This window comes from Caloenas nicobarica, chromosome 7 (genome assembly GCF_036013445.1).
Source record: "Caloenas nicobarica isolate bCalNic1 chromosome 7, bCalNic1.hap1, whole genome shotgun sequence".
Classification (NCBI taxonomy): domain Eukaryota; kingdom Metazoa; phylum Chordata; class Aves; order Columbiformes; family Columbidae; genus Caloenas; species Caloenas nicobarica.
In genome coordinates, this window is record NC_088251.1 from 11,350,177 (window position 1) to 11,366,098 (window position 15,922).

Genomic DNA, 15,922 nt, shown 5'->3' on the forward strand with positions numbered 1-15,922 from the left:
GAAAAAAAATCACCTCCTTAAATAGAGTAAAAACACCAGAACAGCTAATAAATTATATCACTTGGTAAACTGTAAATAGCTTCCATACTGACTAGACTTGAAAAGCGTGTCAGTTCTACCTCACACCCACTTTTCCTCTGTGTTTCTCTCATCTCCTATGTTACACTGAAGTTCACGAAAAAGCACAGCAAAAATGAGCTCTACGATGAGAACGTAACTTTCTCTTGGTTTAAGCTGGTTTTCTACAGCAGCATTGAAATTTCGCACACAGGATACGAGATCACTTAAAAATATCTGACCACTGAGCTTAAATAACCTGCTTCTATCCAAAGGCAAGGCTCCTGTCCGGGAAGTGCCCTCGCAGCAGCGGAAAGCAAAGGAGACTTACAGGAGCTGCCAGGGAAAAGAAGAACTCTCCCCACTGCACATGCAAGAAGCTGCTCCCACACAAAGCACAGATGCGCCGAAAAACAATGACAGAAATGAAGTTACTTCTCCCTCATTTTTCTGCTCACTCCCACTTTGCTCCAGGGTAAAAACTCAGCTGCCACTTGCAGAAACCCCCCATCCCACCTCCTTAGGTCAGGGAACACCTCAAACTAATGTCAGGGAGCTTTAACCCCAAATGTATAATTCAGTTTTATTTTAAAGCCAGAAATGAAGACATAAGACATAAATATCAGCTTTCCATAGGAATAACTACTTGTCTTTTTTGGTTTTAAGGATTCTGGTGAAACACAAATGCTGCAGCACCAAAGTAGCTTCAGCTTGTGGTTTTCATGGCGCAGCTTGAACACAAGTTGGGGTGGGAGGGTAGGGCACAGTATTTTCAATTAATCTAGTTCCAGAGATAACTGGGATATTGGTAATGAAAAAAGTAGTATTTTCCAAAATATTGCAATATTAAGACAATAAAAAACTTAAAAAAAATAGTAAGGGACTTATCTGTGCTTGTCTACATAATCACTTGTGGCTAAGTTACCTAAAAATATTTCACGAGTCAGTAGATAGCAGAGAGCCAAATTAAAAGATTACGTTCTGTTAGTACTTATCTGTATTAAGCTGTGAAAGTACGCAAACAGAAAACCTACACACACACACAAGCAATGGCTGAAAAATCTCCCTAAATCCTCTGAAAAAGATGAAACCTGGGTTCCTCTGCAACAGAAACTAAGAACTTATATGTGAGAAAAAACCCCACACATAGCTGGACAACCTGATTGCAGTCAAAACCTTTCACATTTTGCAACACACCGCCTCTCCCTGTCCTGCAATGTGAAGCCTACAGCTTCCTCTGGTGACCTTTTTCTTGGGCTTCCTCTGAACTGCAGAGATACAGAGGGAAACAATTTCACTCTTATGGAGAGCTACACAGAGTTACGGAGCAGAAGAAATGAGTTTGTTATGTAAATGTGTATATATATATATATATATATATATTTAAAAATCCCACTGATTTACACCAACATGGAAGCACCATTTGGGGTTACGAGGACTCCTGGCAATCTGCAAGAGCCCTTCTAGGTCACTGGTACAACATGTGACATTAGATAGCAGGGAAAATGCCTATTGATCCCAGGGCACATCAAAAGCCTTCTTGATTTATGGCAGTTGGATTCTCCTGAGAAATGTCATGGCCAAAGCAGCTGCCTCCTGGGTTTTGCTGGAGGGTCAGAGGCTGCGATGGCGGGCAACCCCAATGATCGACACGAGGCAAATGCTGAATTTTACAAATGTTTGAATGAATGACCGATCTCGTGCATGGCAGTACAGAGCCAAACCTTTTTATAGCCCAAACCCCTGGCGTTGCACCTCTTCACATCACATCCTGACCTTTACCATCACGTACAGCTCAGTGTAGACCCCATGTAAGACCACCATGCAGTGACCATACACAACTGCAGCTCAACGCCCTCCATAACTCATAAGCGAGGAATGGGGAACCCAGCCAGCAGCTGATCTCAGTGGGGACATTTGTAACTGGAGACTTGAAGAAAAGATGAACTTGTGCCAGACCTTTGATCATAAAGTCTTCAGGACAAATTGTATCTTTCTTTATATCATGCACCACACCCTGCACGATTCCCCTCAGTTCATCTTGGGATCTCTGAATCACTCTACTATAAATTTTAAATAAGGAGCAATAACACAAGTCATATTAATACGCCAATATCAGTCTGACCACGTTAAAATAAGTTGGCTAGCTTCTCAAAAAAGGAATTTCAACAGTTTACCGACAGGTACATACATTCTCATATTAAACAGAAAACAGCAGCATTTCAAAAAAGCTGATTTATGACGAAGTCATAAACTAAGAATGTTTAAGACAGAACACCACAATTGCATCTACAGATTTCACATATGAAGAACAAGCGTAGTGGGAACGTTACGGTGGTCTTGAGGTTTTTAATCATAATTTTAAAATAGTAATTTTAGGGATCAGTGAAAGTGACAAATGATGCCAGCCAAGCCCAGGCCTCACTGCGCAGCAGGCACATTGCCACTGATGAGCCCTGAGGAGCACAGAAAGCACCCCAGGCATCTTGAGAAAAAAATCAACACGTTTACTCTAATAAATGCTCCAGAAAAAAATTGCTGTAAGTTGAGATGTACAGGGAAGGATCTATTGGTAGGACTCTTAACAGCTTATATCAGCCAAGGGACGGCATAGGGGACAAAAACCTGTAAACCACTATTCCCAAATTATGTTGACAGTGTCTTTTCCCACCTCATTCAGTCTCCAAAGGATCTTGCTTTTTCATCCATAACCAGAATTAGTTTTGTCTTAGCACATGGGGCATTTTTCTACTCCTTGGTCCATTTGCAAACATAAATGTTAATGTATGTTAGAACATGACATGAAAAAAGTTAACAAACATGCAGAATTTGATTGAGGTTATGGTCCCATGCCTAATACATACAAAATTATTGTCTTTAGAGGACTTAAGTTAAGCACACCTTATGCTACAGTTTTTGTGTTTTCCTGGCAGGCTTGAGGCAATCCTGCCCCTCCCAGCCCACGTGTTTCAGCTCCCCACCTCCCAAAATGCCATCCCCTGGCTGGGCCAAGCACACCTCTCTGTGAAGTGGGGGTCTACACTGGATACACAAAGAGATCAGGGTTAAAAATAATTTGGGAAAGGAAGGCAGGGAAAAGTATGGAGCAGAGAAGAGTCACATGGAAGTCCAGGGGGCAGCCAGACCATCCCTTCTTAAAAGTTTAAAAGGCAACTACTTTATTAGCTGTGTTCAAAGCATGTTGCTTTAATTGTCCTTCCCAGGGAAATCCCTAGGTTTTACAGTGGTACAGCAACACTTTTTTGTGTTTACCTACATTGCTAGTATTGTCTTCAGCTTGCTTAAACATAATTTAAAAAACCCAACCAGCTGCCTAACTAGTAAATACAAAAAGTTTAATTTGCAGTCAAAGTTTAACCTATATAAATATGTACATTAATCTCAATTGACTTGACTTGCATTTGACCTGTTTCTCTTCTCTACCACCCTTTGCTCATGGTACTAGAAAAGCAAATTGAATTCAGAAAGCCAAAGGTCTTCCACACCTTCAGGAATGCAAAATTACTCCACTGAATTTCAAGCAAGCCAGTCTGAAGTCAGAGGGTCATTTTGAACTCAAGAACAGCACTGAACAGAGCAGCAGACATCCCTGAACAAGTGCAGAAGATTTACTAACAAGAGCCTTGGTAGGACACACAGTGAGGGGTATGGTGAGTCAGCATCAAGCACAGTAGAAAGATTAGGTTTTTTTAAAAACCAAAAGCAAAATGTATAAGTATTTCATAATTAGGTTACTATTATTTTTCAGTACAAGCAAGCAATTATCTACTTTTATCCCATAATTCTCCTCCTCCATCATCACTTGTAAGCACTGAAAGTCTGGATAAAATAAGACACTCCACAACAGACTGCTCCAGTATCACAGAGCATGGATGCATCCTGGCATGCTGCACAAAATCCTGGGAACTTGCCAACATCTGCAATGGTTGTTTCTAGAACATAAAACCAGCCTGACACTGAACACTTCTCCTCGAGATTTAAATTATCCTCTCTTTTGTCCTAAGCAGTTGCATGAAGCATAAATAAAACTGGCAGATATTCACGTCTAAAGAGAAGCCGGTCCAAGGTACTGGGGACAGACTTTCCTGGCAGCCAAGGTGGCACAAACACACCTGATGTACCCCAGACAGCTTCAGGAGACCTTCACTTTCTACTAAAGCATCGTCATGCAAATGAAAAAAGCTTCTCCATGATTTCTCTTAGAGGAGAAACAAACCCAGCACTTGAATGAGTTGCAGCACCAGCAACTCAGAAGTCCAGTTGCAAAGACCGAGGTTATAATTTTGAAGGCACGTGCAGCCTTTGATCAACCGCTCATGTAGCATGAAGGACTCTCCCTCGAGACTTCTACTGGTTTTTTTTGTTTGTTTGTAATTTCAAGAATATTCTGAGGCCAACAAACTTTAGATGGATCTGCCTCTTACATAAAACTATTTCAATTTAATGTATTATGACAAAAATTCATAAAATAACATAAAAGTTGTTTTATTTGTATTTCCAAAGCTCGTTTGTAAACCTGGCCTGAAAATGGTATTTGCCTGTTTGCAATTAAACCTGCTTATATCTATATTGAATACAAGTATCAGACATGTTACCTATGGGCTGGAGTTCAGACTCTGAGTGGAGAGAGACGTGGAGATAAATTTTTCTCTCAATTATATAATTATGAACCAAAATCAAACACTTCAAGAATTAATTAACAATTGCTGTAAAAACGACATTGTGTTCTGAGCTCTGGTGATGATTACTTTTGAATATTTGAATAACTCTTGGAAATCATCCTAGGTAAACATGGTAATTCAGTTTATACCATAAGAAAATGACTGATGACACAAAAAATCATCTAAGGCTACACAGATTATATCTGCTTGATGAGTGAAAGTAAATTGCACCTTTTCTATGGCTTTCAGTTATCTCGTTCACTTCTGTGTTGGATTATTTTTTTTAAGACATCTGTGAAAACCTAATATTTTTTAAAGAATTAGGGATCTCTGTATTAATGTAAGAATATGTCAAAAAACACCACAAAACTTGATTAATAAAGTGTTGAATAATAGGTGATAAGGCTCCTGCCAAAGGCTCATTTGTGACAGTTCCACAGATGGATTGGAATGGACGACACCAACCCAGGGCAGCCAGAGCTCTGCATTTGCCACAGCGGGGATGCAGATGAACCGCATCTTTTTTGGAGCTCATTCCTTAATCCAAAAAGGAAAAAAGGAATCTGCAGGACAAAGCTGGTCTCAGGCATCTGGTCTCAAAGGTTTCTGGAGGAGTAGCAGTGGATGCTGCTTTTGGACTTGGGCAGCATTTTGATTTTTTTTTTTTTTTTTAAGATGCATTGTTCTAATTTGCTAATTTATCTCCCTGCCCAAAGTAATGCAATAACTGGATTTCTATTTTTTTATGTTAATTATTGAGTGATGCTTCCAGTATGCATTGGAACAAGCATTTAAGATGCCGTTTGTGGGTTGCTGTGGGGTTTTTGTTTCGTTCTTTTTAATTCTCTGGCAAATTGCCATGGGATTTTGACTTCTGCCTGCCTCATCAGTATTGCGTTCTCTCTCTGTGACAAATTATCAAAACTGATTAGAGTTTGTACTGCAAAGCAGTCAGAAAGAAGTGATGAAACGCATGCTAAGTTTTGTGCTATATGAACAGACTTTTTCTTGAGACATCTGGCTTCAAATTTGGAAAGCTGGAACTCATAATAAAAACCACTCCTACCTGGTGCACAACCCCTGTCCCGCACAGAGTGCAATTATACAATTACGCTATATGAAACCTGAAGACAGGTTTTCATTATGTCTATCGTGTTCATTTCCATGGTATATTCAAAGTGGTTTTTGTAATCAGCTGATATTGGACTAGAAGACCAAAATGGATGGAGCTTTTTCGACTGGTTAATTTTTTTGAAATTATTTTTAACTGTCACATTAATGAGGCACTGGATACAAAACTTTTAATAATTATATATCTGATATATAAATAACAAAACATGAAAGAGAGAAAGATAAACAAGTAAACAAACAAATGCATCCCTTCCTGGCCCCTTCGGCACGGTGCAGCAGGCTCTGGTCATGCCTGGCTGCCCAAAAGTCACTCAACAGCCCTCCTCAGCTAACGCTGCCTTTCGCGTTTCCATTCTGTATTAGAAATAGTGAGTACTCCAAGTCGGCTGTTTCATCCTTGTATGGGATATACATAAAAAATAGTTACCAAGTGCTGCTGTGTGTATTCTGACAGCACAACCGTGAATGCTTTCAAAACTATATCGTTTGGAAATGCAACTAATGCCTCTAAGTTACTTCTCTATATTAGACGGGAACATCTTGTACACTTAAGAGGTTTTTCCACTTTTTCCAGCAAGGTATAAAACACTTTAAAATTGAGAATTTAAATCATCTTTGGTTCTGCAAACTTGATCACAAGTTCAATTAATTATGTACACTTAGACCAGACTTTGCTCAACCTCAGCATCAAAATCCTACACCTTTCCCTTCTAACCAGATATCAACTTTTGTAATGCGTGAGCTAATTATTTTTTACCCTTGTACCAAACTTGGCTTGAAGTAATCGACAGGTTCAAAAGGTAGGTCTCATTTTCACAGAGCATCAGATGAACGCACGGGGACCTCTCGCTGACTCGCATCATGAGCCCAGACACGAGTGCAGACCTGAGTTCAGTCATTTAAGAAAAACTCCCATGATAATGACATTTGACCTATGAACAAGCACAATTTTGCAAACATGGACAATCAAATGGGAACTTAGATAATCATATAGAAAAGCCAATACTTCTCTTTCTTTTAATAATAAGTAGTGTTTGTGCCTGTGGTGGTAGTACTTCCTGAAACACGATCAAAGCAATAAATACGTTTTGAAATTTAAATTTGTAGTATTAAAATAGCATGAACTCCCAAAGAGTACTAAAGGCCTAGCCAATGTTAAAAGTGGCATGCCAGTGAATGGTGACCTGAAAAGAGTTAGTTCTACCTGAGCAATAAAAGCACTCAGCAGAATTGGGAATTGTACTAGTAGGGGAAGAGTAGCTTGACTTTTTTTTTTTTCTTTTGTGCTGTGTTCTTCCATTTCCAATTGCATCATTATCACTAACAAAAAGATAAAAATCAATGCAATGATACTCAAGTGATTCCATGTAAGAAAACAAAAACGAAAAAACCCTCACATTTTCATTGTTATTCTTGCAGCTCATCTGACATCCTCAGTACAACCATGACAAATGGTAGGTTAAAAAAAAAAATCAAAACAAAAATTGGCACAAATTGTTACATAGGCTCAGAGTATCAGTTAAGAAATATAGCTGCTCTGAAACATTTAAAGACAATACAAAAGGGCCTCTACAATAGTATAACCTTTGCCTCTGTCTGCTAGCATCACAGTTTACACGGTTTCCATGGAAACCCTCTGCAAACATATGAATGTGCTTGTTGCGTTAGATGTTGAACAGCAAATCCTTTGTAGCAACTCTGGAAGGCCATGGCCAGTGCCAACCTCCCAGCAGAATAATGCCCTTTCACTATGCCCTCCCCAACAGGCTCATGACACACTCGCTCACATGGCACAGCTGCTGCCATCGCTTGTTTTTCCTCAGCTGATTTTTTTTTTTTTAAAAAAAAAAAAAAGGTGCATATCATAACTATTAAATATGTCTTCCTGCATGGAGAACCCGTTTTTTGCCCCTGCCAAACTGATGGCAAAGTCTCCAGCACCGGACCCTTGGATTCAGCCCAAGAGCTACGGGGTGAGGGCACTGACTGGGAGGCTTCCAGTCAGAGTGCTGGGGAATACATTTACATAATGAGTAGGCAACTGCCCAAAAAAGAGGATGCCATGGTTCTTCATTATTACATATTTTCAGAAAAACATATTAAAAAAATATACATAAAATTCTCAGCATGTGACAGATACACCAGTCCAGAAGAGAAAATTAGTTTCAACACCTTGTTGTTTCTCATCATGGAAAAAAACCCCAACTAATCTACAAATAACTCACATACTGGATGGGCTCCTCCTCCAGTCCCAGAGGCAGGAAAATTCTACCCAAGACAGTCTGAAATGTCATCAGGAAGGCTGGTTTCTTTTTGTTGTTGTTAAGGGTATGTGTGCAATGAAAGCGGAGGGACCAAGAAACTAGTCTCTGTTTTACAAAGGAGGAGCTACTGGCAAACACCTGAATGTTGTGTCCCATCTGACTTTCCTCAAAATACATGTCTACTCTGCAGCTCCGCATATTTAGCAGCATTGAAATAAGAGTGCTGCTAATAAAAGTGCACCTTTAAGACTAATGGCACACATAGCTGGAGTGTACGTTGTTTGTAGATTAAAGCATTCCCCTATATCCTTATTCTGAAATAACAAATTCCTAGTACAGCAAGTTTGATTCTAATTTCTGAGATATCAATGGCATAATTTACCTAATTGCTTACAGATGTGCACAGTCTCAGGAAGAACAACAGCTCCAAAGGCTGCATTCAAGATAAAAATCAGGTCTGCGGACTCTGCATGGGGGGTGACAGCCTGCCTGTCCCCTCCTATGTAGAACCGGGGAGGTCAGCACCTTTTTGCTTGTGACTGGACAGCCCACCCACGATTCAGCCATTTCCAGACGCTTCCACAGTCACAGTGACGAAAATCAATGATGTAATTGTTTTGTCTTAAAAGCTGCAGAATGAAGGAAGACAGATTTTGTACCAGGAAGAAAACAAACCAACCAACCAACCACACACTTTTATTTTGCCAACACTCTGTTTCTATGTTTATTTCTTTCCCTTTCACAGGGGACAGCCCCGAGAAGCCCTCCAAGCCCCCTCACGGCCATCCTCACCTCACAGCAACCACCAGCCCAAGCCCCCAAGCACCGGCCACCAAATTAGCTCTGAGGGCAGCCAACCTCTCCTTTTAGCCTCGCCAGCACAATGAAGTAATGAGGAGGTCAGCTGCAGCCCCCTTGTTCTAACGCTCTAATAGCCCATTGTTCTCTTGAGTTGCCTCTGTGAGATAAAACACCAAAAAAGCCGGCGTTTCCTGAGGGGAAGCGAATTCCCACCGTGCGTTGCAGGACATCGGCCAAGGGGTTGGCTTCACAGGGGCCAGCCAGCCCCGCGACTCGGCAGGGAGATGTGGGTTTGGTTTTGTTAGCGGGCGGGTTGCAGGAACATCTGCTCAGCGAAGCGGTGGTGCGGCTCTTGCCCATCACTGCCCATGGGCCCTTCCCCACCAATCTGTGCACAACTCTCTCCACACACAGCTATTACTATAAAGATACTAAATTGGCAGTCCCAAAGCTAAAATTTGGCTCCTACCTGATCAATGTTTATGATCTGCTCCCTGCCATAAATTGTAGAAGGATCAAAAGCACAGCGGCTGCTACTGAGCTGTGGTTAAGTTTCCCAGGAGCAGGGAGCCACAGCAGCGGGGCTGGAGCACCCCCAGAGTCACAGCGTCACATCCACCGCGCTACAGGTACTAACGCTCAAGTAATGGGATGGGAGAAAGGACACAGACAGAAAGTATTCCAATGATGCAGGAAATGATAAGATTGAGAAGTGAGCCATTTTATATTTTCACCACATCCTCTTGTCCAGTAAAGAAGTGCACTGAACATCATTAATGTCCCGCTAATGAGACATCCGTCTGCCCAGAACACAGCAATAATGAACGTGAGCTCTGTTTCCACCAAATCCACCAGAAAGATTTGTAAGGTCTGCTTTCCCGCTGACACGAACACATGACTCCCATTAGCCTTAATAAAGGACGAGTGCATTCAGTGAGAGAGAAATTTCCCAAGGTTGCATAACTGAACTGTGGCACACTGCAGACACAGTATAGACTGCTAAGGGAAAGGTTAGCCACCCCAAAACTACAGGGAATGGCCAAATTCCTTCATAATTTGCCCATTAATTTGTTCAACTTTTCTCGTAGTTAGCACTTCCTTGCTTTAGGCCAGTGAAAATATTCAGAATTTTTCTTACAGCAAAATTACGGAAAAGCAAATCAGACAGTGATAGGATGCTTAGCTCCTATTTTTAGGCTGAAAAACAGAACTCCAAATATGCACTTTCTTTTTTATCTGAATGCATTATCCCTTTATACTATTCTTAACTCCATGGTGCATAAATTCTTACTTCTATAACAATGCAAATCTGTTGACAGGATGATAGGTTAAAGTTTATCTTTCATGCTGCTTCCCTTGCGCCAGTCAGAAAAATCTAGTTCTGTCAATTTATGCCCCTTTCAGTGCTCAGCGAGGTGAGAAAATGGAGTAGAATGCCAGAATGTGGAAACAACGCAAGAAACCCTAATGCCAGAACTAAATATCTGACTCCTAGGCTAAGCTCTGCATGACCTCACAAAACTTCCAGATTAATACTGCATATCTCAAAACTGTGTTTAAGAAAAACCTTAATTCCAGATGTCGAAAGCATGATTAACCTACTAAAAGTTAGAAGCTTTTTCTTCACCTTTTCTCCCCAGTTCAACTTTATGTATTTTAAAATACTTGGGTGCCTTGCCTTTTTTGGGGGAGGGGGAGTGGGGAGGGTGGTGGTTTTATTTTGGACACCATAAAATTGAATTTCATAGCAATTTAAAAGTAGCTGGTCATGTGTTTATCATAAAAAAAAATTAAAATCAATCTGATGTAATCCAAGATATTCAATGCTATTATAGTATAGATTAATGAAGGCTGCTTCACGCATTCTGTTATAGCTTTAAATGAGAACAGAGTTGGCTAATATCTCCCTCTGCAATGACTAATATAAGAGAATATCTAGTCTGTGACTGCTTATACGCATGATAAAAGTCCATCAGCACACATACAGTAGTTGAACTAGTTTGATACAATAAACTGAGACAGGGAACCACAGTAGCTGTAGCTGTATGACCAGTGCTGTGCTGCATTTCAGATCCACATGATAAAATGTATTTTCCAATTCAAGCAAGATTACCTACCTATTTGTATGTAGCTGTAAAAACAAACACACAAACTCCAAACCAACAAACAAAACAACCAAACCCAACCACAAAACCAAAGATATTTGATTTATTCTATTTCATGGAACTAAAAATTAAACCTTGAAGGCCAGTAGAGCAAATCATGGTACTGCACCACAGCAGAATCAGCTCTGGGCCCAGTGTGGTTGTTCTCACTGTAGCTGCCAGCATATACTCAAAACTCTGAGCCCAGTTTTAACGAGGCTAGTGTTCTCCTTGACTTAAGCAGACGCAAAATCAGATCACATATTCCTCAAAAAAATGTATCATACAGAACTAAGGCAAACAGATAACTGATTAATGGATAACACACATACTAACTACACTGGAAAACCCCATTCAAACACAGAAATTGTAACTCACCAGTCATGTCACGACATTGACGATAAAAATCATGCAAGCCTGACACAGAAGACAATCAAAATACAAGACAACTTTCTGCAGCATCCATCCCCAGCCATTCTGTCAAATACACAATGGCAATAGCACAAAGCATCTTTATGACAGGAATAAAAGGCTCTTTAAATGCCTCTTTTATTTTTATTGAATGAACCCACTCTTACACAAAGTTCATGCAACGACGTCTCGAGCTTTAGTACTGCCAAATCGCGTATCTGATTAGTCAACTACGGCTTGTAGGTCACACACAGAACAATCTGAAATACTTATTAACTACGTGTAATTCATGTAGCAAGTTGAGTAGTTGATTAAGACACTGAACTTTTTAGTATGTTGAGATACATAGTTGTCAGGAAGACAAACATCTTTTTGATGTTTCACCATAACTGACCAAACACTTCTCTGCTTCAAGTCACTGGCAAAAGCTGAGGGAGTTAAGAACCAAAGCCACAGACTCCTCCCAGCTACAGCATTAGCATTTTGTGTGGTTCACTCTTCTCACAGAATTAGTAATCTTTACTAACAGTGTTCCTCCCTCCAAGGAAGCACATTGCACCACACCTCCCAATTGTTTTAGAAGTACATGTATACAAAGACCATAGTTGAAAAAGATATCATCAGATGTGGCGAGTCCAGAGAAATCTTGTCCTAAATATTTTTCAGGTTTATTCATGAGAAAAGGGTGGAGTAAGAAACCACAGCTACAAGATTCACAAATATGAACTCATTTACAGGTTTGCAAAGCAAATCATGCCACCAACCTGTCACGTAACCCATAGGAAAATACAGCTGCAGACTCTGTGGATCAAGATATTCACTGTTGGATGAAATTAGATTGCCCAGCTACTACATCAGTTCTAAAAAACTGGTTGGGTTTTTTGCCACTTTTAATCTCTCAGTCAGACTGGCGCTAGATTCAAGTGAATTAAGAAAAAATGTGAAGCCAGAGCAGAAAGCAACCAGTTCCTAAACTTTACCACCTTCTTGCACCCCGGGCAGTTAAGAGCCCTGTTCTCATGCATTGTTTAGTGCCTTAAAATGGACGCAGTTGGTTACTGGCCATAAAAACAACTGGAGCTCTGTCATTTCTTAAATATTTACTAATAAGATATACCAGAGTACAAAACCCAGAACTGTGTTTCTGATATTCAGACCTTTCTGTCAAAACACAAACTGACAAAAAGATCTCCTGGTAAAACACACCAGAAAGGTTTTACACTTTGATTTTAAAGTACAGATCTGCCTTTTTTTTTTGTCCTCCCTCAAACACCACCCACTCTTCCAAACAAATAAGTCATCCAATGCTGCACAGGAATTTTAATTGTTTCCATAACTTCTGTTACCTGCCAAAAAAGTACTCAGTGTGACATATACAGGACAGGGTCCCTATCATACATGTATATTTAAAATAAAATATGAACATACATATATATACACACACATATATACATATGTATAACACATGACAACTTTTGTATAGCTATAAAAACTAGAAGCCTTTGAAAGAGGCAGCCTTTATTCTTTGAGTAACAGCCACGGTTCAAGCATACTTGACTCTCTGGCTCAGATTTACAATCGACTTACTACAGCTGAACTTCCTGCGTGCCATGTGAGCCGGGCTTGGTTTGGTGTCTCCTTGCGCACTATTAGCCCTGACAGATGCAAGTTCGCAGCAGAAATCCCTTGCATGAATGACCTGACGAGGATGCGCTCCTTTGTATCTGCTGCATGTAAAGTCACATACGTCTCTGCAGCCGCCTCTGCCAGAGCTTGGCAGATGTGAGTGCTGTGACTGAAAGCCTGGCTGCTTTCAAGAGTTGTGTAACTTCTTATTTTATTTTCTAGGTTTGGTTGGTTGTTTTGGGGGTTTTTCGGGGGGTTTTTTGGGGTTTTTTTTGTTGGTTTGTTGTTGTTGTCTTAAAGACCTTGGTCTGTCAACCCTTCCTCACTCCGCACAGTATAAATAATGGCCCTGGTTTCAGCGAGACCTTTGAAATATTAATCTTGTGGTAGAAATAATTGCACAATACAAGCTGGTGGGGACATTTTCAGCGTAACTGTACAACTTCATTTATTTAGTTATTAGGACCAGGTCTTAAAACAACAAAAAAATTATCTAGCGTCTGTTTAAATAAACAATCTGTTCTATGAATCAGACTATTTATAAACATACAATATGCTATTACTGTGTATCAGTAAAATCCTCAGGATATTTGTAGATATTTTAGCAAAAGAGCTTATAGATGGTCCCCTGACTAAACTGCATGACAGCATAAACCTGCTAGTAGGAGAGGCCTAAAAAATTCCATAAAACAAAAGTGCATTTAGAACAATTTAATAAACAAGGGGAAAAATATCTGTGGGATTTACAGGGTGGAAGCTAGAAAAATGTTATCTTCAACAGACGCTACACATTTTTCCAGTGATTTTACAACTTAAACCAGCAAGCTGCAGCTTCTGAAACCATTAGTGCTCAGAATGTACTTTTGACAGCAGTTTTTGATTTGTGATGGGTGGTTTGTTTTCACATTGTTATGGGCTGGGTGAAGCCTCAGGCAGACATGCAGTCCTGTTGATAACATGCGTATTTTCCAACTCCGTGATAAATTTCCTATAACTGCTGGCCTGGAACACGACTTTCAGCAACTTGACCGTTCCACTTTTGGCGAGAGCAGCATCAGTCCAGTTGGTATAATAGCTCCAAGACTAGAGATGAAGACAACCATTTTCAGAATGGATTACTGTCAACACTCAACTTCAGAGGCCTATTTTCAGAAAACACTAACTTGCTTTCAGAAAGCCAAATCTCCTCCTAACAGATTTTTTTCAAGCTAGAAATCCAAAGTCAGAAAATACTTTTGGAAGGTGCAGCTGGAATCTGAATACCAACATCAACAATGCTGGTTGTTACAGCTTAGGAGAGGTTTTATTTTGTATGCAAATCCTAATAAGTGGACATATTTCAGTACTTTTGCACCACTACCACTGAGGTCTGTGCTGTTTTCAAAGCCTGAAAAACTTGCCTTTCACAGCTGCAAAGGAAATGACAACAGAAGGAAAACACAGCCAGTGTATATCAGCAATTAATTCCATCCACAACTACACAGCTGTTTGCTCGTGGAGGAACTGGACTGTTTCCTCTCTGAGCTTTTGCCACTGAAAGCTGATACGGCGCTTTCAGAGACACGGGCTGTGGGTAACGCATTAGGAATGTGCGCAGGATCGCATGGAGTTGGACGAGAAGAAATGAAATCCAGACCAGCGAGCTGTGTGTGATGAGGATAAAGTTATCTGGGGGAGAGGGCAGCAGGAGGGGGATGAGATGGGGAGCTGCCGGCAAAGCCAGGCTTAGCGCGCGGGACGGACACGACTGTCACTGTCAGAGACCAGGTGGGACAGTCAGAGACCCATGTGTCTATATCAGCTCTGCAAGATGTTTTTACCTTGACTGACGCCAAACAGGTAGATTTGGGGGCACTTCACAAAATCTGTCACTGTTACTTGAGATCAGTGCTTTCACAATGAAGTTGCTGGAGACTTGGCTCCATCTACGCTAGAGTAAAACTTACTGCTAAGTCATTACTACTTATTGGTAATTATTACGGATTGGTAAGGAATCTTACCAATGCTTGCTGCCCTGAAGCTCCAGAACTTAAGGCAGAATTCAGCTCTTTAGAGTCTTTCCTGTGCAGACAATCCTCTAAAGCCACACTTAGGATTTCGGGAAAGGCACAGAGTATATATTAATAAGAGGAACATGCTGTCGGTAGCATCTACAAACCCTGCCCTGCCAAGCACCTGGAAATTTCCTCCCACTCTGGAACAAACTCACAAAGCTACATGCACAGCTCATATTTTTCCTGTAACATTTTAAAAACAAAAACATGTATTTTTTCCTTCCTCAACCCATTTAAAAATTCCAAATGATCCATATGGATACCTTATTGCTGGGTAAAGCCACACACAGCAAGCCTCTTCTAATGCATATTACTACCATTTTTTCTTCAGCTCCACCACCACCAGTTAAAAAGAGCTCCTTTGATCTTTAGTAACAGCAGGTCACCTTTTGACTTGCTGGATCACTCAACCAGGGGCAACAGCTCAAACTGTACAGGTATTCAGAATAATAACACTAATAACAAAATATTTGCATTTGACAATTTTCAAGACCAGTACCTAAAGTAAGAAGTAAATATAGAAGGGCTATTCCCGTTACAAAAAGGCACTCTGAAGTACCGTCTTGTGTATTTTGCTGAATAAATAGGGCCTGCTAAAACTACAGGCTTGCATCCCAGTGTGTGGAAAGAAAAACACTCCACAGAAATAAGACTGATACTGCGTCCATACAGTAATGAAACTAATGTGAAAACATATTCTTTTAGCAAACACGATTGATGAAATATCTAAACATTACCTTTTTAAATATGGA

At 40.4% G+C, this 15,922-nt stretch overlaps 1 protein-coding gene across 4 annotated transcripts in view; it reads right to left on the bottom strand.

Moving 5' to 3' along the window:
* ADD3 (adducin 3) overlaps positions 1 to 15,922 on the bottom strand; it is a 99,985-nt gene that overhangs the window by 36,578 nt on the left and 47,485 nt on the right. Inside the window, exon 1 of one of the 4 annotated variants that reach the window (XM_065638903.1) lies at positions 389 to 458. The exons of the other annotated variants lie outside the window; for them this stretch is intronic. The gene's annotated coding sequence lies outside the window, so the exon portion shown is untranslated. Of the gene's footprint in view, positions 1 to 388; positions 459 to 15,922 lie in introns of those variants that run through there. 4 annotated transcript variants of the gene reach the window in all.